This window comes from Chiloscyllium punctatum, chromosome 45, assembly GCF_047496795.1.
Source record: "Chiloscyllium punctatum isolate Juve2018m chromosome 45, sChiPun1.3, whole genome shotgun sequence".
Lineage (NCBI taxonomy): Eukaryota > Metazoa > Chordata > Chondrichthyes > Orectolobiformes > Hemiscylliidae > Chiloscyllium > Chiloscyllium punctatum.
Window position 1 is genome coordinate 58,933,481 of NC_092783.1, and position 23,203 is coordinate 58,956,683.

Here is a 23,203-nt window from a genome sequence, read left to right on the forward strand (position 1 = left end):
AAGTATCAGTGGGCTGAAACTTGCTGGTTAGCCAGTATTTCCAACACCGCAGAGTACTCTTCGTGGGTACTGACTGCCTCTCCAGCTCACTGCTCCAAAGCAACAGTCTCAGCACATCACAATGGCACATTTCAAACTCTCATACAATAGTTCACCATGTTAATACTGCAGTTTGGAGCTCATTGACATGTCTGTATGGGAGGAACAGGAACATGCCATGCGTGAGAACAAGTGTATCTCAGGGTTGCGAGCTTGCTTTCTTTGCATTCACTGACTGTACCTATTTACATGCTCACGGTATTTCTGCTTTCCCTTGCCTTTAATGCAGACACAAAGCCAGCCAGACTGTGACATTTGCCAAAAATGATCATTTAAGGGAGTGGACTTGTAATGTATGGTACCATGCTACATTAAAATGTCAGACTTGCACCATGTGCCAACAGCTTACACATCAAACACCAAGTGGCCATATACATATGTCGAAAGGGAATAGCCTTCTGTTAAGGTGAAGCGAATCATCAGGGTGTTGCCACAGTTAGTCAAAGGTTTAGTCTCTCAGTCCTGAAGATGGCCAGTGGTCCATTTACCGAGATCACGTTGGGGTTTCCCTATCATTACAGTCCAAGGAATGGGCCACGGTGTGTCTTGCAACGAGCTCCAGGGCAACGAGTCCAGATATTAATAGCAGGTCACTTGAGGAGATGTAAACATATCTGTCAAGGGCCTGGTCACTCATCTGTCAAGGTTGTCCTTCTAAGTCAGCTGGTGGGGGCAATGGCCAGAGTCAGTCCTGGGGCATTTATGCACTAAGGGGATGGATTTTACTGAGGTAATTGCTGTGATGGGCAAGTCATAGAGTCATCGAGGTCTATAGTATGGAAGCAGACCCTTTGGCCCAACATTTTTCAGTTTTTACAATTTAAATTGGTCCTGCTTGCCTGCTTTTCATCCATATCCCTCCATACCTATGCCATCCATGTACTATGTGTACCTTAAATGACAAAATTGTACTTGCTTCCGCTACTCGTAGTCTGTTCCAGACACTCAACATGTCAATTATGGGGATTGGAGGCAGCACACGTGAAGGCAGTCGTGTAGTGGTAATGCCACTGAACTAGCAATTTGGAACCCCTGGTTAATGTTCTCATAGAGTCATAGAGATGTACAGCATGGAAACAGACCCTTCGGTCCAACCTGTCCATGCCGACCAGATATCTCAACACAATCTAGTTCCACCTGCCAGCACCCTGCCCATATCCCTCCAAACCCTTCCTATTCATATACACATCCAAATGCCTCTTAAAATGTCACAATTGTACCAGCCTCCACCACTTCCTCTGGCAGCTCATTCCATACACGTACCACCCTGTGTGTGAAAAAGTTGCGCCTTAGGTCTCTTTTATATCTTTCCTTCTGTAGACGTGTACTTGAATCTCACCGTGGCAGATGGTAAAATTTGAATTTAATAAAATTATCTGGAAGGACAAGCAGGCCTAATGGCCAACATGTAACCACTGTTTATTGATGTATCAAAGATGTTACCAATTCAACTTGTGCATCCTGCTCCTCTGTGACAAAGTCTGCGCTGCAGCTTGGGTAGGTAGGGTTTGCTAACACAGCTGGCTTCTTCCAGGTTAAATTCTGCACACACTGTGCACTGACAGTGCTATATTATAAGATGGCTTACTTTGTTAACAGAAAAGGACTCCATTCAGTCAAGTCATCTTTGATCATCAGTATCAAAACTTAGAGGTCAGTGCCTCAGTACTCTGGAAGCTGCCACAATACCTACATCTTTGATAGCTTTCAGATTCCTAGTTCATTTTAAAAGACGGATGCCTTACACTATAGTTTCTGGGAAACAACTCAATCTTGCTATCCTTTACTAAGGTGAGTGTAGACACAAGACAGTTTATTCTTCCACCAAAGCCACTGTGGAACGTATGATAAGCTCCTGAAAGTGAGATTAATGATGCTTGAAATTATTTGGGGAAACCTTACAAATTCTAGGCAAAGGGTACCACGGGATCTTTGCATGTCAGGTGCTGCATAATTAGAGCAGGCAGAGAGGGGATATGATGAATGCTGAAGAGCTGGAAGAATGGTAGCATTCTTCTGAAGAGAAAGGTCAGGACATTGACTGTGAGGAACATTGCTTTTACCATGATAGAGCACTGCAGTGGCAGGTGTAACAAGTCAGGCAGCACTTAATTGACACTTGCTTCCATCAGATTCGAGTTGGTTGAAGTCATCATTCACTGACTGATAGTCCCAGAAGTAAATGTGGTTCTTTTTTATGTTTGTTCTTCATTTTTCAAAAAATTTTTTACATATATTCCTCAATTGCAAGTATTATCTCAAATCCTATCATTATCGGGGAGTTGAATCAGAAATAAATAGGTCCAAATTTGCACCATGTTTCATTTTTAGTCAAAACTATTTGATTCCTACAGAGTACAAGTCACGATTCCTACATCAAAAAACCTCAGGGCCAGCTGTTTCTTGGATAAAGGATACTTTTGGTTTTCAGATAGGTCTAAATACTTACAGATCAGTTAATGTCCCTTTGGTCAAAACCTGACTTGGCCCGAACCTGCCCGAATGTAGCTGAAAATGAAACTACTTTCAAAAAGACCTGAACAGACCTTTAGATAACCGAGTTCAGGCCTTTAGGAAGAACGGCTTCACCTTTTAGATCCATTGGAGTGTATTTGGGGCGAGTGAAGATGTTTTCCCCTAAAAGGGCCAGAAATCTGTTTTGACAGCTCTGTTGGGTTCTGCTTTCGAAAAGACCTTCAAGTTTTCAACGCCTTTTCAATTTTTGAACATGCAAATAAATGATAACCAACCTGTATTTGTTCCCAACATATGCAGAATTTTAATTTGTGCATGCAGTCACCAACTAAAATTCTTAGCCAAGTTTCCTCACTGCTTTCTCCCCACTACTTGTTGCAATCAGAATCACCACTGGAATTCTGATGGCACCTATGTTACTTATTCACGCCAAAACAATGAAAATACCATTCAGCAGACTTCAATAATGGCAGTTCCTATCTGGTTGGGCTTGTGTCATATTCATTATATTTATATTACATAATTGTGGAACTGCATTACCTGCCAATGTTGTACATGGAGCACACTTTGTTGGCTTTAATTATTAAAAACGCTAAATATTGCAGTCACTACAAATCTAGATACAGAGAACACTTGTAACACTTGGCATGTTTCTGGGGATGAGAAGAGAGGTTTGGGGTCAAATCTTTGTTGAAACTGATTTAGATCATTCTGATGACAAGCTTGTCACTTCAGAGGACAATGTGAGCATTTGGTATTCAGTTGCTGCCAATTTATTTGGTCAAGGTGTGCTGAGTGTTTAAACTTACTTAGCACAGGGATAGCAAATGTACAAAAGGTGTGGTTCCTAGTGCTGCAGCAACTGGTCCACAATGTTGAGGAGCAATTTTCACAGTAACCAGTTGTAGCTCTGCAGTAAATGTCTAAATGATGAAAAGATAAACAGCAGATTCTACACAACACATTTATTCCTGATGAAGGGCTTTTGCCCAAAACATCGATTTTCCTGTTCCTCGGATGCTGACTGACCTGCTGTGCTTTTCCAGCACTACTCTAATCTTGACAACAGATTTATGCCAATAGTTCCAAACATTCAGCACTTTGCATGTGTAGAATTGTTAGATGGAACTGAAGTGGAAAAAAAATCCTAAAAGCTTAAGCAATGCTTTATAATAGCTACTGGAATTCGACAATGTTTAAGGCTTTTTAAAAGATGCATTCTTTCATCAGCCAAACTTAAAAACATCGCAACATTCCAGGTCAAACAAAATCCATACAAATTCCGATGGGCACAATTACAGGACCATAAATAATGAAGGAAAGCTAATGAGCCAGAAATTTGCACTTCATAGTGAATTTCAGCCAGCAAACATTTTCACTCTAGCTCATAACCACCTGGAATACTGATCCCATTGGGGGAATAAATTGCAATTACAGTCAGTGGTCATCAACCAGCCAACTTGTTCTTCCTACTGCATGCATAACAATTAAGGCAACTTTTCCAAATCCCCCATTCTGAATGCTAGCTTTTATGTTTAAATAAAAATAGTAAGAGAAAGCGCAAACAAATATCGAAAATGCTGCAAAAGCTCTGCCAGTCTGGCAGCATTTGTGGAGAAAGAAATACAGTCAACACTTCAAATCTGGTATGGCTTATCTTCAAAATTTCTGAAGAAGTCATACCAAACTCAAAACATTAACTCTTGTTTCTCTCTCTGCACATGCTGCCAAATCTGCTGCGTCTGTTTCAGATTTCCAGCATCTGTCGTATTTTTCTTTATTAACTGATTAAAGCATAGAATTTTACAGTATAGGAGGTCGCTATTTGGCTCATTGTGTCTGTACGACTCCCCAAAAGATCTACCCAGCCAGTCCCATTCTCCAGCTTTAACTCTGTGCTTCTCCAAATTCATCACTTTCAAATATATATCCAATTTCATTTAGAACCTACAAGTGCCATCGTTAGATCTATAGGTTATCCTCTACAACTTACCATCAAATATTATTGATCGTGAAGCTAAGTCAAAAGGAGGATATATTTTATTAACATTCACAGAAACAATCTATTTGTTTCAACTTTCAAAGAAAATTCATATAGGCATGAACTCTAATGTCATTGCCCTCATTCCAATTAACGTAACTACAAGGACAAGAGAAAATATGAAAATGAGAAAAACTGCAAATCATGATTTTCATTTGTTCACCTTTCAGAGTCAGTAGCAAGTGATCTTGCATAGGAAATATTTGAATTAGGCAGGGAATGTGTTTTCCATAACGGATTTTTAGGATCATTCCATGCAGCGCAGAATTCTGATGCATTCAGCCTATTCTCATTCTTTCCAACAACATGCGCTCATAGTCAAAATGATGCACTTCAATATAAATTGCTGAACCATGCATAACATATTTTTTCAGTTATCTGATGCTTAATGCCAAGGAATTCAGCTTACTTGATGCCAAGCATCTTCCAGACTTAGCATTTTTAATTTGATGTCTAATAGATGTAATATTCAATTAAATCAGTGAATAAATTAATCAATAGACAGATACAAATTAGCACTATTTTTACTTAGACAATACAGAAATCCAGATTTCCTGTCAAGTGAGTTATGCATTTATGGCGAAATATCAGCAGCAACCACAGAAAAAGGGCAGGCATGAATTGTTCTTTGTTGAGAATATTTGCGTGGCATTGAACTAAAGCCAACTTGTCACTTCCTTCACGTTGAGGTTCTGTCATAAATCTATCCTGCTTTCATTAATATTCATCATTTTCTTTTTACTGAAGATTCTGGTAGCGCTAAATCTAGCATAAAAACAAATAATAGTCTTGCAGTTTAAAAAAAGTAACTGAAATCTTCATTTGCATTGCTAGTACGAACTCAAAAGATTTTTTTTAAGATTCGACTCCCTACAGTGTGGAAACAGGCCCTTTGGCCCAACAAGTCCACACCGACCCTCCAGAGAACAACCCACCCAGACACATTCCCCTAACTAATACACCGAACACTACGGGCAATTTAGCATGGCCAATTCATGTAACCTGCACATCTTTGGACTGTAGGAGGAAACCAGAGCACCCGGAGGAAACCCACGCAGACACGGGGAGAATGTGCAAATCCACACAGGCAGTTGCCCAAGGCACGAATTGAACCCGGATCCCTGGCACGATGAGGCAGCAGTGCTAACCACTGAGCCACTGTGCCGTCCCGAAGGAAGGCATTATTTTGCAAGAAACATTACATCACCTAAAACACAATAGTCAGAACTTAATGGAGTCTAACAATGTGAGCATAACAGGTAAGAGCCAAATTGGGAAACCTCTAGTCTAGGTACTAAATTCTGACCAATTTATTATTCAACTGAAGTGCAGGAGAACCCCACTGCACATTTCTAAGGATGGAAAATCCAACTGATATCACCCAAAAAAAAAATCAAAATTGAGCCAGTTTGTAAATGGATGAATTATGTACTTTCCAAGGTTTTGACTTAATATTTGCTTATGCTATTTCAAGTCAGAACTAAGTGATTCCACAAATAATGTTGCAGATAGAGTAAAAGCTGAGTGAATATGAGCAGTTAGCAGGTTTAAGTTAAAAAACAGAACCAAACAGTTGTTAATCTCCAGATGATGACCTAGGCCACAAGCTGATTGGCACAACGTCAACCTGAGTAAAGAGGTAAACAAAGGGCTGAAAAGATTGCTGGGGGAGAAATGTGTTTGTATTTATAGGACATTTCCCACTTGGAGAAGGAGGAAGCTGTTTCGATGGGATGGGATATGCACATATGAATGCGTCTGCATGGGTGCGCGCGCGCATATGTATGGATATATATATATATATGGGACAACCATATGAAAGGGGCAGTCAGTGCAAGACGGAAGATGTTCTACTTAAATTTGCAGACTGTACGAAACAAAATAAATGAACATGTAAAGCAGATTTGAAATTGTTGGATATGATATTATAGACATCTTGAGGCATGCTATACCGGGAATCAAATATCCAAGGTTCTATGCCCTTTTGAAAGGGCAGAGACAAAAAAAAAACTGCAGATGCTGGAATCCAAAGTAGACAGGCAGGAAGCTGGAAGAACGCAGCAAATCAGGCTGCATCAGGAGGTGGAGACGTTGACATTTCAGGTGCTGAAGGGTTATCATTGAAATGTCACCTTCTCCACATCCTGATGGTACCTGGCTTGCTATTGAAAGGGCAGGCAGATGGGATGGGTTGCCCTGTAAAACGAAAATAAAAATAGACAGCAAGAACCAATATAGGGTTGGAAGGTGCGTTTATCTCTCCACTCCCGAGGCTTCCAGCCTCATTCCTGAAGAAGGGCTGTGGCCAGAGACGTTGATTTTCCTGCTCCTCGGATGCTGTCTGACATGCTGTGCTTTTTCAGTTCTACACTCTCAACTCTGAGAACACTGTGGGAAGCTAGAGAAGTGATTGCAGGGCCTCTTGCTGAGATATTTGTATCATCAATAGTCACAGGTGAGGTGCCGGAAGACTGGAGGTTGGCTAACGTGGTGCCACTGTTTAAAAAGGGTGGTAAGGACAAGCCAGGGAACTATAGACCAGTGAGCCTGACCTCGGTGGTGGGCAAGTTAGGGGAGGGAATCCTGAGGGACAGGATGTACATGTATTTGGAAAGGCAAGGACTGATTAGGGATAGTCAACATGGTTTTGTGCGTGGGAATTCATGGCTCACAAACTTGATTGAGTTTTTTGAAGAAATAACAAAGAGATTGATGAGGGCAGAGCAGAAGATGTGATCAATATGGACTTCAGTAAGGCATTTGACAAGGTTCCCCAAGGGAGACTGATTAGCAAGATTAGATCTCATGGAATACAGGGAGAACTAGCCATTTGGATACAGAACTGGCTCAAAAGTAGAAGACAGAGGGTGGTGGTGGAGGGTTGTTTTTCAGACTGGAGGCCTGTGACCAGTGGAGTGCCACAAGGATCAGTGCTGGGTCTTCTACTTTTAGTCATTTACATAAATGATTTGGATGCGAGCATAAAAGAGGTACATTTTGTAAGTTTCCAGATGACACCAAAATTGGAGGTGTAGTGGACAGCAAAGAGGATTACCTCAGATTACAACAGGATCTTGACCAGATGGGCCAATGGGCTCAGAAGTGGTAGATGGAGTTTAATTCAGATAAATGCGAGGTGCTGCATTTTGGGAAAGCAAATCTTAGCAGGACTTATACACTTAACGGTAAGGTCCTGGGGAGTGTTGCTGAACAAAGAGACCTTGGAGTGCAGGTTCATAGCTCCTTGAAAGTGGAGTCACAGGTAGATAGGATAGTGAAGAAGCATTTGGTATGCTTTCCTTTATTGGTCAGAGTTGAAAAATGTGGTGCTGGAAAAACACAGCAGGCCAGACAGCATCCGAGGAGCAGGAGAATTGACGTTTCGGGCATAAGCCTGTCTTCAGGAACCCTTCTTCTGGTCTCTAGCATCTGCAGTCCTCACTTTCTCCTCCTTTATTGGTCAGAGTATTGAGTACAGGAATTGGGAGGTCATGTTGCGGCTGTACAGGACATTGGTTAGGCACTGTTGGAATATTGCGTGCAATTCTGGTCTCCTTCCTATCAGAAAGATGTAGTGAAACTTGGAAGGGTTCAGTAAAAGATTTACAAGGATGTTGCCAGTGTTGGAGGATTTGAGCTATAGGGAGAGGCTGAACAGGCTGGGGCTGTTTTCCCTGGAGCTTCGGAGACTGAGGGGTGACCTTATCAAGGTTTGCAAAATTATGAGGGGCATGGACAGGATAAATAGGCAAAGTCTTTTCCCTGGAGTCGGAGAGTCCAGAACTAGAGGGCATAGGTTTAGGGTGAGAGGGGAAAGATATAAAAGAGAGGTAAGGGGGAACATTTTCACGCAGAGGGTGGTGCATGTATGGAATGAGCTGCCAGAGGAAGTAGTGGAGGCTGGTACAATTGCAACATTTAAGATGCATTTGGATGGGTATATGAATAGGAAGGGTTTGGAGGAAAATGGGTCGGGTGCTGGCAGGTGGGACTAGACTGGGTTGGGATATCTGGTTGGCATGGACGGGTTGGACCGAAGAGTCCGTTTCCATGCTGTACATCTCTGACTCTGATCTCCAGCATCTGCAGATCTCACTTTCTCCCTGAATCTGTGTGGATTGAGTCAAGGAACTGCAAAAGGAAGAAAAGATCCTGATGGGAGTTTTGTACAGACCTCCTAGCAGTCGTTCGGATGTGGGGCAGAAAATAAATCAGGAAGTAGAAGAGGCATCTAAGACATACACTACCATAGCTGTTTTAAACAGGCACCTTCTGAACCAGCACTTGTGATAGTGATAAACTGACAGTGAGAATGAGAAGGCTCTGTGCTGGTAAGTTTTATTTAAGTCAAAGTTAAAAAATCATTTAGGTGATTTGTGCTGTACATAAAGGAGAACAGTGGTGTATACCCCTTATATCATGTTTTATTATTTAGAGTCATAGAGATATACAGCACAGAAACAATACCTTCGGTCCAACTAGTCCATGTCAACCAGATATCCTAACCTAAGGTAGTCTCATTTTCCAGCACTTGGCCCATTTTCTTCTAAACCCTTCCTATTTATTTACGCATCCAGATGCCTTTTAAATGTTGGAACTGTATCAGCCTCCACCACTTCCTTTGGCAGCTTATTCTGTACACGCATCACCCTCTGGGTGAAAAAATTGCCCTTTAGGTCCCTTTTAAATTTTTCTTCTCACCCTCAACCTATGCCCTCTTGTTTTGGATTCCTCCACCCCAGATAGACCTGGTCTATTTACCCTATCCATACCCGTCATGATTTTATAAACCTCTATAAGGTCACTCCTCAGCCTCTGATGCTTCAGGGAAAACAGCCCCAGCCTATTCAACCTCTCCCTATAACTCAAACCCTTCAATCCTGGCAACATCCTTGTAAATCTGTTCTGAACCCTTTCAAGTTTCACAACATCTTTCCTAATGCACTGTAACCAGAATTGCACACAATATTACAAAAATGGCTTAACCAATGCCCTGTATAGCCGGAACATTAGCTCCCAACTTCTACACTCAATGCTCTTAGCTTTTATTCTTTACATTGATTATATGGAGCCCTTAATCAACCAGAATATTTGAACAACTAGCACACTCCTGGCTTCCTGGATGCCAGTTCATAAAAAGTTTGCCACGTTACAATAATCATCTGGTCTTAAATATGCAGGTGCATTGGGAAAAATCAGGTTGGCAGCATATCCCAAGAAAAGGAAGTTGTGGAATGTATGAGGTGTTTCTTTGGAGCAGTTTGTAGTAAAGCCCACGAGGAAACAGGCAATTCTGAATTTGGTAATGTGTGGCAGACCTGATTAGGTAGCTTAAGGTGAAGGAATCCCTTTGGGGCAGTGCCCACAAATTGATATATTGGAAGGTGAATTCCTAGAGGGACAAGCTTGAATCAGATGTAACAGTGTTACAATGGAGCAAAGGCAACTACAAAGACATGAGGGAGGAGCTGATCAGAATTGTTCGGAAAGGGAGCAGAGCAGGGAAGAGATTGAAGAAGAAATGGTTGGAGTTTCCAAGGGTAATTCAGGAGGCACAGCAGAAATTCATCCCAAGGAAGAGCCAACATACTAAGGGGACTACGAGGCTAACCTGGCTGATAAGGAAAGTTAGGGACAGCATAAAAGCAAAAGAAAAAGCATATGATGTGATGATTAGTGGGAAGCCATACAATTAGAAAGCCTTTAAAAACCAGAAGACAACTAAAAAAAAAAGGGGGTTGGGGAAAGGAGATGAAATGTGAGGGTATGCTAGCTAGTTATATAAATGATTGCAAACATTTTTTAAAAAAGAAATCTTTAAAAGGTAAGAGGCAGGCAAGAGTGGAGATTGGCCTGCTGGAAAATGAGCTTGGAGTAGCAGTTCTGGGGAACAAAGAAATGGTGAAAGAAATGAATAGATACTTTACATCAGTCTTCACAGTGGAAGACACTGGTAGCATTCCAGACCTACAACAGAGTCATGTAGCAGAAGTGAGCCAAGTAGACATCACTAAGTATCAGGTGCAGGGGAAGCTGCAAGGTCTGAAGATAAATAACCAGGACCAAATTATAACATCCCAGGATTCTGATGATGATATCTGTGGAGATTGGTGGTGATCTTTCAGGAATCACTGGAGTCATGGAGGGTTCCAGAGAATTGGAAAATGATTAATGTAACACCCCTGTATAAGGGAGGGAGGGATGCAGAAGATGGGAAATTATAAGCTGGTTAGCCTAACCTTCGTTGTCAGCAAGATTACAGAGTCCACTATTAAGGATGAGATTGCAGGGTACTTGGAAGTGCATGGTAAAATAGGGCTGAATCAGCTCTGTTGTCAAAGGGAGGCCATGCTTGGCAAGTCTGTTAGAATTATTTAAGGAAGTAACAAGCAAGTTGGAAAAAGGACAGCCAATGGACATGGCCTATTTGGATTTTCAAGAAAGCCTTTGACAGTGCACAGAAGGCTGTTAAAAAGACAACAGTCCTTGGTGTTAGGGGCAAGGTAATGCCACGGATACCGGATTGGCTGACAGGCAGAAGGCAAAGAATGGGGATAAAGGTGTCTTACAGGATGGCAGCTCATGACTAGCAGAGTTCCAAAGGGGTGTGTTCGGATCACAACAATTAACACTATACATTGATGATCTGGATGAAGGACACAATGATAAGTGGAGAGACAGGTAGTGTTGAGGTGGTAGGGTGGCTGCATCAGGACTTGGACAGGCTAGGAGAGCGGGCAAAGTAGCAGCAGATGGAATACAATGTGGGAAAGTGTTAGGTTATGCACTTTGGCAGGAAAGGGAGACTTTTGTAAATGAGGAAAGACTTTGGAAATCTGAAGCACAAGTGGACTTGGAGGTCTGAGTTCAGGATTCTCTTACAATTAACATTCAGGTTAATTTCACAGTTAGGAAGGCAAATGCTACCTAAGCATTCATTTTGAGGGGGCTAGAACACAAGTGCAAGGACGTACTGCTGAAGCTGCACAAGGCTCTGGTCAGACTGTATTTGGAATATTGCAAGCAGTTTTGGGTCCTATATCTATGGAACGATATAGTGGCATTGGAGAGGTCTAGAGGTAGGTTACAAGAATGATTCCAGGGACATAGAGCTTGGTCTTATGAGAAACGGTTGTAGAATCAGGGTCTATACTTGGAGCGTAGAAAGATGAGGGGGGGGAAATCTCATTGAATCTCAAGAATCAAGACCCATCTACAAGATACACTGCAGAAATTCACCAAGGTACGTTACACATCTTCTTGCAAACCCATGACTACTACCATCAGAAGGAAAAGAACTGCAGACAGCAGAACACCATCCCTGCAAGTTCCCCTCTAAGTCACTCACCATTCTGATTTCATAGAATCAGAATCCCTGGAGTGTGTAAAATGGTTATCCAGCCTATCAAGTCTGCACCTACCCTCTGAACAGTGGGTAAGCCAAACCTGCACATCTTTGGACTGTGGGAGGAAACCAGACGACCTGGTGGAAACCCACACAGATACAGGGTGAACTTGCAAACTCGACAGTCACCCATGGCTGGAATTGAACCTGGGCCCCTGGCACTGCAAGGCAGGAGTGCTAACCACTGAGCCACCAGACCACCCTATTTTATAAGGAAATGAAAATGAAATTAAACTTGAAATTATAATCACTATTTCTTCTACTGTTACTGGGCCAAAATCCTGTAATGCCATTACCAACAAGTTTGAGTGTTCCACAGCAGTTCCAAAGGCAGCTCGGGATGGGCAATAAATGCTGGCCCAGTCAGTGATGCCCACATCCCCGAATTAAAAACATATTAATTTCTAAGTGGTGGCAATCATACAAATATAGGGACAGGAGCAAACCATTCAGCCTCTCCAGCACTGACGAATCAGAGCATTAATGACTGTCAGCTCAACTCCATTTTGCTGCCACTAAATTACACCTGAATATTTGTATCCATCAAAAATTCATCCACCTCAATTTTGGGATTATTATTTTACTCACCATTCATAAGCTTTTGGAGAACGACGAGTATGACGTGAACTAAAGTCCCATATTTAGAACATTACAGCGCAGTACATGCCCTTCAGCTGATGTTGCGCCAATCTGAGGAACCAATCTGAAGCTTATCTATCCTATACTATTCCATTTTCATCCATATGTTTATCCAATGACCATTTAAATGTCCTTAAAGTTGGTGAATCTACTACTGTTGCAGGCAGTGCGTTCCACGCCCCTACTACTGAGTAAAGAAACTACCTCTGATATCTGTCCTATATCTATCATCCCTCAATTTATGGCTACGTCCCCATCACTGACTGAGGAAAACGGCTCTCGCTGTCCACCCTATCTAACCCTCTGATTACCTTATACGTCTCCATTAAGTCACCTCGCAACCTTCTTCACTCTAACAAAAACAACCTCACGTCCCTCAGCCTTTCCTTGTAAGGCCTTTCCTCAATACCAGGCAACATCCTAGTAAATCTCCTCTGAACCCTTTCCAAAGCTTCCACATCCTTCCTGTAATGTGGTGACCAGAACTGTGCGGAATACTCCAAGTGTGACCGCACCAGAGTTTTGTACAGCTGCAGCATGACCTTGTGGCTCCAAAACTCAATCCCTTTCCCAATAAAAGCTAATGCACTATATGCCTTCTTAATAACCTTATCAACCTGGATGGCAACTCTCAGGGATCTATGTACATGGACACAGAGATCTCTCTGGTCCTCTACACTACCAAGAATCTTACCATTAGTTCAGTACTCTGCATTCCTGTTACTCCTCTCCAAGTGAATCACCTCACATTTTTCCACATTAATCTCCATTTGCCACCTCTCAGCCCAGCTCTGCAGCTTATATATGTCTCTCTGTAACCTGCAACATCCTTCACCACTATCAACAACTCCACCGCCCTTAGCACCATCCGCAAGTTTTCTAACCCATCCTACTGTGCCCTCATCTAGTTCATTTATAAAAATGACCAACAGTAGTGGCCCCAAAACAGATCCTTGCGGTAAACCATGAGTAACTGAACACCAGACTGAACATTTCCCATCAATTACCAGCCTGTCTTTCAGCTTGCCAATTTCTGATCCAAACCGCCAAATCACCCTCAATCCCATGCCTCTGTATTTTGTGCAATAGCCTACCATGGGGAAACCTTATCAAATGCCTTACTGAAATCCATATACACTACATCAACCACTTTACCCTCATCCACTTGTTTGGTCACCTTCTCAAAAGAACTCATTAAGATTTGTGAGGCTTGACCTACCCTTCACAAAACCGTGTTGACTATCCCTATCAACTTATTCCTCTCGAGGATTATAAATCCTCTCTTATAACCATTTCCAATTCTTTATCTACAATTGAAATGAGGCTCACTGGTCCATAATTACCAGGGCTGTCTCTACTCCCCTTCTTGAACAAGGGAGCAACATTTCCACTATGTTTTATGAGAAAGACATGCATTCTGATTTCACAGCTCTGATTGTTACATTATACTAAATCTGGAGGAAATAGTTTGTCTAGGTAACGGATCGATTCCCATTACCATTTAAAGACCTCAACCGTTTAAAGACCGTGGGGCGGCACGGTGGCTCAGTGGTTAGTGCTGCTGCCTCATAGCACCAGGGACTCAGGTTCGATTCTAGCCTTGGGCGACTGTCTGTGTGGAGTTTGCACAGTGTTTGCATGGGCTTCCTGCGGGTGCTCCGGTTTCCTCCCACAGTCCAAAGATGCGCAGGTTAGGTAAATTGGCCATGCTAAATTGCCCGTAGAGTTAGGTGCATTAGTTAGGGGCAATGGGTCTGAGTGGGTTACTCTTCGGAGGATTGGTGTGGACTAGTTGGGCCGAAGGGCCTGTTTCCACACTGTAGGGAATCGAATCTAATTTAAATTATCCTCAATTGTCAAAATTCAAGGGAATACAAAGCAATCTTTTACAATCTGGTCTTGAATATTATAAAACTTTAATACTAACACATCCTACAAGGCTGTCAATATATTGAGAGGATTAGTGTGAAAATTGAATGCAGCATGCTTGATAAGCGTTTGATCAAGGTTCAATACTATGAAATATGATATCCTTACTTCCTCAATCTAACAATGTTCTCAAAATAAAAAAAGGTCAATATGCCAGTCAACTTCTGCACTTACTATGCCTCTGCACCAGGTTTTACTGATCCGTGCGTAGGTCACAGGATAGTTTTTTGGCTTCGTATTTTATTGTCTCTAATAGAAAATTTTACAATTAGCTTTTCTTGGATCAAGATGCAAATTCAGTCTCATTACTATTCTATTCTTTAACTTTAATGACTACTTAACTCCCTCACTGGACAAGTGAAAACTAAGGCACAAATTAAAAACCTGAACACTAACTTAAGAAAACTACTGCAAATTTAAATAACTTGAAGATTAGAGTGTTACAGCCTTAATCTGTGTACAGTAAAAAAGGACAATGAAAAGATTTGGGTGAGAATAAGACCAAGCTCAATTTGCACAGCTCACTGGGGAATGTGTGCGGCTTGGAAACTTCACTCCTCCACAATGAGAGAGCGCAAAAACAACCAACAATGGGGGGGCGGTGGGAGGGAAGGAAGAGATGAAGAGTAAAAGGAGAGAATGAATGAATGTTCCAAATTTGCAGAAAAATCAATCTTTTAACTGCGCCACTGTTTGGGAAAATAAACTAATTTTATTCAGATTAATGATTCATTAGTGCTTTCCATTATTATTTTGTTTAAACTGGCCATGACATCGATTTGCTGCTTAGCACTTCCTGAAAAAAACTGCCAGTAAACAAAACAAAGAAAGCTCAGCCCAGGGCTTCCTCCTATTCATTATACAGTCCACACAGCAGCAAGATATGCAACCACTCCCATTTTTGTGGCTCCACAGTCACTGACCTCTAAGTGTAATTGAAATATCGAAGTTTTTTTTAATTCTCAGTTTAGTGTGTTCATGTGAACAATCAGAAGAGGGGAGGGGAAACAAATAGTTATACAGAGCAACATCAGAAAATTAAATGCACTAGACTGTATGAGGCACATTTATTCTGTACTATTTTCTGTATGATCCTTGTTTTCATATTATTAAATCTCTTTCGGTGCTGTATTTAACTCAATTTGTTACAGGAGTGCAACAAACATGCATAACTTTTGCTAGAAAGGAGTGTGTAATGAAATCTGGAGGATTACTTTGAAAAATGCACAGCAAATACTTCCTTTTTTCTATCACTATTGGCTTCCTCGATAACAGAGTAAACAAATCTAGAAAAGAGTGTATAGCCATATCTATCCACTAATGCAAAATATATGTGTTGATATGTTAACTGACCAAAACAGGTGTAGTGGGCAGAATTGTACTTACCATCAGTAACAAAGAGGCAGTTTCTAAATCAACTGACTTTTGGCTGTGGTATTTATTTCACAAAAGTAAAAAAAAATGCAAAATCATGACAATTACAGCTTAATCAAATCAGCCTTTAATGCCTTTTAATTGCATTGCATCTATTGCTTAAAACCAAACATAGGTGCCTTCTCATGAATTAGAAAACATAAATCTTTACAAAGTTTTTGAAGCAAATTAAAGCAGATACCAGACCATCTTAATATATGTCAAATAAGACTATTTATGAAACTCAAGATGTAATCTTTCAGCTTTTGTCTAGATGATTTGCAAGGATAAGCAGCAAGTCATTGATTCACAGAATAGTTACATACAGAAGGAGCCCATTGTTCCTCCGTCAGCTGTCCAAATGATGATTACTTCGTGCCTATTTCCTGCTTTTGCTTCCATACTATTACACAGTTTCTATCCAAGTATCATTCAATTCCCTCTTGAATGCCTTAATCAAAGGTGTGCCCACTACATTTCCAGGCAGTGCATACCATACCCTAACTGCTTGCTGTCACATTCCCCTCACTCCTTTTGTACATCAATTTAAGTGCTCTCTTGTTCTTGTTCCTTTTTACGAGCAGGAACAGCTTTTCTTTAGCTACTCTGTCTAGCCTGCTCATGATTTTGAAAACCTCTATAATCTCCTTAGGAAGTCTCTTTCTCCTAAGAGGACAGTCTTTTAAAACTATCCTCTTAACTAAAAAGTTTCTCATTTAGATTTAGGTTACTTACAGTGTGGAAACAGGCTCTTCAGCCCAACAAGTCCACACTGACCCTCCCTCCGAAGAGCAACCCACCCAGACCCATTCCCCTGCATTTACCCCTTCACCTAACACTATGGACAATTTAGCATGGCCAATTCACCTAACCTGCACATTTTTGGACTGTGGGAGGATATCGGAGTACCCAGAGGAAACCCACACAGACACGGGGAGAATGTGCAAACTCCACACAGTTGCCTGAGGTGAGAATTGAACCCAGGTCTCTGGCGCTGTGACGCAGCAGTACTAACCACTGTGCCACCGTTCTCGAACCATACTTGCAAATCATTTCTGCACTCTCAAATAATTTCACATTTTTTCCTATAGGGGGGCCATGGTGGCTCAGTGGTTAGCACTGCTGCCTCACAGCACCAGGGTCCCAGGTTCAATTCCAGCCTTGGACAACTCCACAGTGTGGAGTTTGCACATTCTCCCAGTGTCTGCGTGGGTTTCCTCCCACAGTCCAAAGATGTGCAAGTCAGGTGAATTGGCCATGCTAAATTGCCCATGCTAAATTGCCCATATAGTGTTAGGTGCATCAGTCAGAGGGAAATGGGTCTGGGTGAGTTACTCTTCGGAAGGTCAAAGGGAATCTAACCTAAGCATAATGTGTGCGCACAACTGTACACAATACTCCATCTGGGGTTTATCAAGAGTCTTAAGAAGGTTCAGCATCACCCCCTTTATGCCCCTATTAATAAACTGCTCTCTACGTCTGTCCAGCCATCTTCAACGATCCGTACAGCGATACACCAGGTCACTCGGTTAATGCAATCATTTTAGAAATGTATCCACTATGGTGTACTGTCTCCCAACGTTCTTCCAACCAAAGTACCACACCGTCCTTCTCAGATTCTTTCAAGTTTTGTGAAACTGAAAACTTTAAAATTACCCAGCGCACCAGGATCCACATCATTAACATACAGAGAAAGCAAGGCTGCCAATACCAATCTCTCCGGAACTCTATACAGTTCTTCCTTCAGCCGAAATATATCCATTGACCATTACGTTGTTTCATGGCATTCAGCCAAATTTGCATTCATGTTGCTACTGTCCCTCTTAAGCCATGTCCTACAACTTTCCTCAAGTCTGTTATGTGGCATTGTGTCAAACACCTTCTGGAAATTCACGTATACTACATTACTAGAGTTACAGTCACAGAGACTGTTCCCTCTTCAAAAAATGCCAGCAAGTCAGTGAAACATGGTTTCCCCATTAGGAATGCATGTGGACTTGTGCTAATCAACACACCTTTTCCCGACATGACTACAAATTTTGTCCCAAATAGCTGTTTCCAGATACTTCCCCCAAAGTATTTCAAATTTTGAAAGCCTGTTGTCAGATTGCATTGCACAATTATTACCTACTCATATTCTTTAGAAATGCATTTATTCAGATTTAACTGAATTAATGTCCTTAATCGTTATGTAATTCTCATCAGAAGTAAATCATGGGCAGTAGTCTGGCATCTACAAACAAACAGACAGGAGTAAACATTTCTGTGCATACAGGTCGTTCTTCTATAACACCCATTCCTCAACATGATTTGGCTGTAACATAATTGATGAATTGGGGAATAAATTTTTAAAATGCAAACTTTTAAAGCGAATATTGGATATAAGGTGATTTCATTGCCAATACTTTAAGCATATTTGCATTGTATGAGTTTTGTGTAGCAGTGTTGCACAAGAATGCAACTACGTGTAATAGCAGAACTACCTGTAATTCAGTTTTTGATACTATAGCCACTTGCATTACAATTATTGCAGAAATACTTTTTAGAAACTACCACGTGGTCCCTTGATAGTACATGCAACAGACACTGTATTCCACATTTCTTTATTTTAAGTGAACAAAACATTTCGCACGGATGCAGTTTTTAAAAAAATTGACACAGTCTTATATAGTAAGCAGACATCAGATAAACATTTAGAAAGGACAGACAAAGAGACCAGCTGGTTCATCAAATCTATCACAGAAAATGAAAGACAGACTTTTCATTTAATCTTTCATCAGGTGGTTCCAAAGAGTTTGACAGCCAATTAAGAACTTGTGAAATGTAGTCTCTGCTACATTGCAGGAAATGTAACACCCATTTTATGTACTATAATACTCCACAAATAGAAATTCAATAATCATCAGATAAGCATTTCTGTAGCAATACTAGTTGAAGAATAAACATTGTTCTTTTTTGGTGTCACAGGAATATTCATAATCACTTGAGCAGTAAAGGGGGGAGTGGAGTGGAGATGGTGCCTTGGTTTAACCTCTCATCAAGAAGATGGCACCCAGATAGTGCAGAATTGAGGGTTTGCACTAGCAGCCCAGAATTTTGTTTGAGTTCTGGAATGGGACTTGAACCCAGAACCATGTAAGGCAAGAGTGCTACACAACATTGAGAAAGCAATGCTTTGCTTTGATTGGGAGGTGCCAGTGTTGGACTGGGGTGTAGAAAATTTAAAAAAAATCACAACACCAGGTTATAGTCCAACAGGTTTATTTGGAAACACTAGCTTTCGGAGGGCTGCTCCTTAATCAGGTGGTTGTGGAGAATAAGATCGTTAGACACAAAATTTATAGCAAAAGTTTGCAGTGTGATGCAACTGAAATTATATATTGAAAAATATATATTTTTCAATATAATTTCAGTTGCATCACACTGCAAACTTTTGCTACAAACTCTGTCTTACGATTTTATACTTCATGGCCACCTAGTGAAGGAGCAGCCCTCGGAAAGCTAGTGCCTCCAAATAAACCTGTTGGATTATAACCTGGTGTCGTATGCTTTTCTTTGGTCTCCTTACATGACAATACAATGCTGAAGTTCTGGAACAGGTCTAAAAGTAAGGATAACCAGAGTGATCATTTGTAATACTGTTAGCTTCCCGGGATAGCCTCAAGAATGGTTCCTTTCACTTAAAGTCATATCACTTTAATGTCTATATTAATTTAAAATAAAGCCATCTTTGATTATAATGGAGGATAGATTATTAGAGGTGGATAGAAATGGAAAGAATGGGGACAAGTGTAAGCATATGAAACCAAAGTTAGATTGGATGCCAAGATGAGTTTTTCTTCACCTCCCCACCCCCGAATTTCTTCTACCTATAAAATAAAATTCCAAAATATAGTTTGGAATACAGTTCCACTGAAGTGTTCAAATGGGAGCTGCTCAGAGTCAGAGTCAGATATGTCTCAGAATAATAAGATATCAATAATGGGTGGTCAGTCCTGGAGCTCACTTCATTGTCTTTCCAGGCAAAAGGAATTTCCAGAGGTTCCCATCACCACCATAAGTTACTTTTATTCTCTTTTCATGTAGGCTGAAAAACATCTGAACAGAGTGGACAATGGGATTGCTTAGTCCTATTGGCCCTTTATCACATAATTGTACTGTATAAATTTGAAGGAAATATCTAATAACTGTATCTCACTTGTTAAAGTTAAGTCTGATTAAGAGGCAATGGAGATAGAAGTTTTGTTTGTGCTTGATAATCAATTTCTCCTCTCTCCCCCAAGACACTGAATTCCTACAAATGTTGTCATGTTGTTTTGGATTGTATGTTTCTTTTTGACATTCAGATGTAATCAATGGCATTCAGATCCATCCCACCAATCCATGGAACAGTTTAATATGTTTTCGTTTGCCAATGGTTGATAAGATGAGAGAGGCAGGTTCTGCCACAATATGCAGGATAGTTATTAAGTGATGCAGGGTGCTAATTTGGCATCTGTTATCAAGCTGGTGTAGTTACATTGTCATAGCGGCATACACTGGCCTGCAAATAATGCCAATTTTCTCTGTTGTTGACTAGTATCTCCCACGTGTGAAAAATCAACATTTAGGACCTTCATGACATACTTGCAAGAATCCATGAAACAAAACTTTAGGGGTCTATTAGTCTTCAGATTACTTTGCATGACACAATATTCTTGGGAATGTATCCATCTTCCATTCTGCCCAAGCTAGTGAAGTTGCTTCTATTTGAATATTAGCCTAGATAGCTTTATATTGGGACATTTCAGATTTTGTTCTTCCAGGAGATGCCAAGAATATACTATACACATTGAAGATGAAAACTGGTCAGTTCCTTTCCCAGATAGCTTCAAGTTATTCATGTTTCCCAGCCATACAATAAAGTACGAAGGTATAGGGGAGATGTCAGGGGTGGGTTCTTTACCCAGAGAGTGGTGGGGGCATGGAATGCGCTGCCCGTGGGAGTGGTAGAGTCAGAATCATTGGCGACCTTTAAGCGGCATTTGGATAGGCACATGGATGGGTGCTTAATCTAGGTTAGAAGTTCGGCACAACATCGTGGGCCAAAGGGCCTGTTCTGTGCTGTATTGTTCTATGCTCTATAGATGCCATAATCCAGCTAAATCATAGAATCCCTGCAGTTTGGAAGCAGACCATTTGGCCAATCGAATCCAAACTGACCCTCTTAAGATTATCCCACTCGGACACACCTCCCTACCCTATCCCTGTAACCCTGCATTTCCCGTGGCTAACCACGTAGCCTTCACATCCCTGGACATTACAGGCACTTCAGCATGGCCAATCAACCCAACCTGCACATCTTTGGACAGCGGAAGGAAACCAGAACACCCAGGAGGAAACCCACGCAGACATAGGGAGAATGTGCTTGGTTCCTAAGGTCAGTGTTTTCTTGTACCATTTCATGAACCAGCCAAAACATGGTAACAGCTTTCTCTTTGTCTGCAGTGGGGTTTCCACCAGGAATCAGATGGTCATTTAAAATTCAGCCAATTCTGAAAACGTCATTAAGATTATGTGCATAAACAGGAGGGTAGCATGAGTGAAATGCCTCCAATACATTATTTTGAAAAAAATATTCTGTAAAGAGAAATGCTAAATGATTAAAGTTTTAAAATGCTATTGATGGTCAGGAGGATGGTTTTCTACTTAATGATAGCTTCCTGATGCTACTTGGCATTGTGAAAAATACTGAAACACAGACATGGATTACTATGTAGCTATAATTACAGCTTTTTTTAAAAAAAGTCTAAAAGTCTAATCACAGCTGATCACTAGGCTACAATGGCTTGAGTAACCTCTTTTATGAAATCTGTCTAGACATCTCTATGATGTCAGGATCACTGACTAAACAGCAGCTACATGACAAGACATATAGTGACAAGTGGGTGGTGAGGCATAGAGAGGTAAACTTGACCACAAAGCTATAGTTCTTTATCATACACATTCCTGAGTGTAACAGTACTTAGAATTCCACATTGTATTAGAATAATCATGTAGTGTCTACATTTAAGATATTGACTCCATGGAGAACATAGTTAGCCATTTATAAAGTTTGGCTATATTTCTGTAACAAATAATCCAAGCAGCATTACAATTGTTGGGACAAAGGCTTTTACCTGACTTCAGACAGAACCTTGAATACCATAAGTAGCTGAGAAGGGTCTTTAAGTTTTCATTAGATGTTTATAAATACAAATTGTTTCCTATCGCGCTCCTCAGAATAAAGTGGAGGAATACTGCTTATTAAGGATAAATATGATAGCAAGTAATGTACAAATGTTTTATTCTGCTGGCAGTGAGAAAGACACCACCAGTTATTGTGAACTGTAAACTGGATTGCATAAACCTTCACTTATAGGTTTTGTTCTAAATACTGGGTCAGAAAAGATAAATATAAAGACATGTAGAATTCATTGTTACACAACAGCTCCATTGTAAGGCTGCATTATTACATACTAAGAAGATCAGATAATCTGATGGACATCTGGACCTCATTTGGGAGATCAATGTTAACATGACATGTTCAGTTGGTAGAACTTTTAGTAGAAGGCATGGAAAGAAGAGTGCAGGCATGGTTTTTGATGGTATGCAATCATTCAGGAGATATTTTACTGATAGAGCAAAATGATCATTAAACACAGCCATTCCAACTCCTACCTCTTCCTGATAGAGAAACAATTTTGCAATCATTTCCTGGGCTAGGTGACTCATCTTAACAACAACTGAAATCTTGGCAAAAGAGCTGAAAATTACATTTCAAACTAAGACGAACAACTAATTTGTAAACTTCTACATTTTAGAAAATTAAAATTGATTCAATACCATCACTGGATGATACCATCACATATTCTATTTACATAAGAGTACTTTCAATGTAAAACTACTCTATTCAGTTGATTTAGCAAGATGTTTTATGAATTTGAAGCATACTTCAATTTGGACTAAAGTGCATAAAGTGATCAGAATACACTTAACCAAAAGCAATTCGATGTAAACTGAAGTGAATTATCGAGACAAATTTTGGAATTAAACCTTATATAATGTTAAATAGTTTTAGCATTAAAGATAGGAAAAATTGCAGGTTTAGATCTGAAGTTCTATACTGTAAGAATCAATATAAAAGGGAGTGGTGCATCAATATTGTATGAAGGAGCTGCCCG

General features: G+C 40.7%; 1 protein-coding gene across 1 annotated transcript in view; it reads right to left on the bottom strand.

The window, feature by feature from the left end:
- Positions 1-23,203, bottom strand: part of cttnbp2nlb (CTTNBP2 N-terminal like b) — a 99,192-nt gene that overhangs the window by 32,817 nt on the left and 43,172 nt on the right. The window lies entirely within an intron of this gene.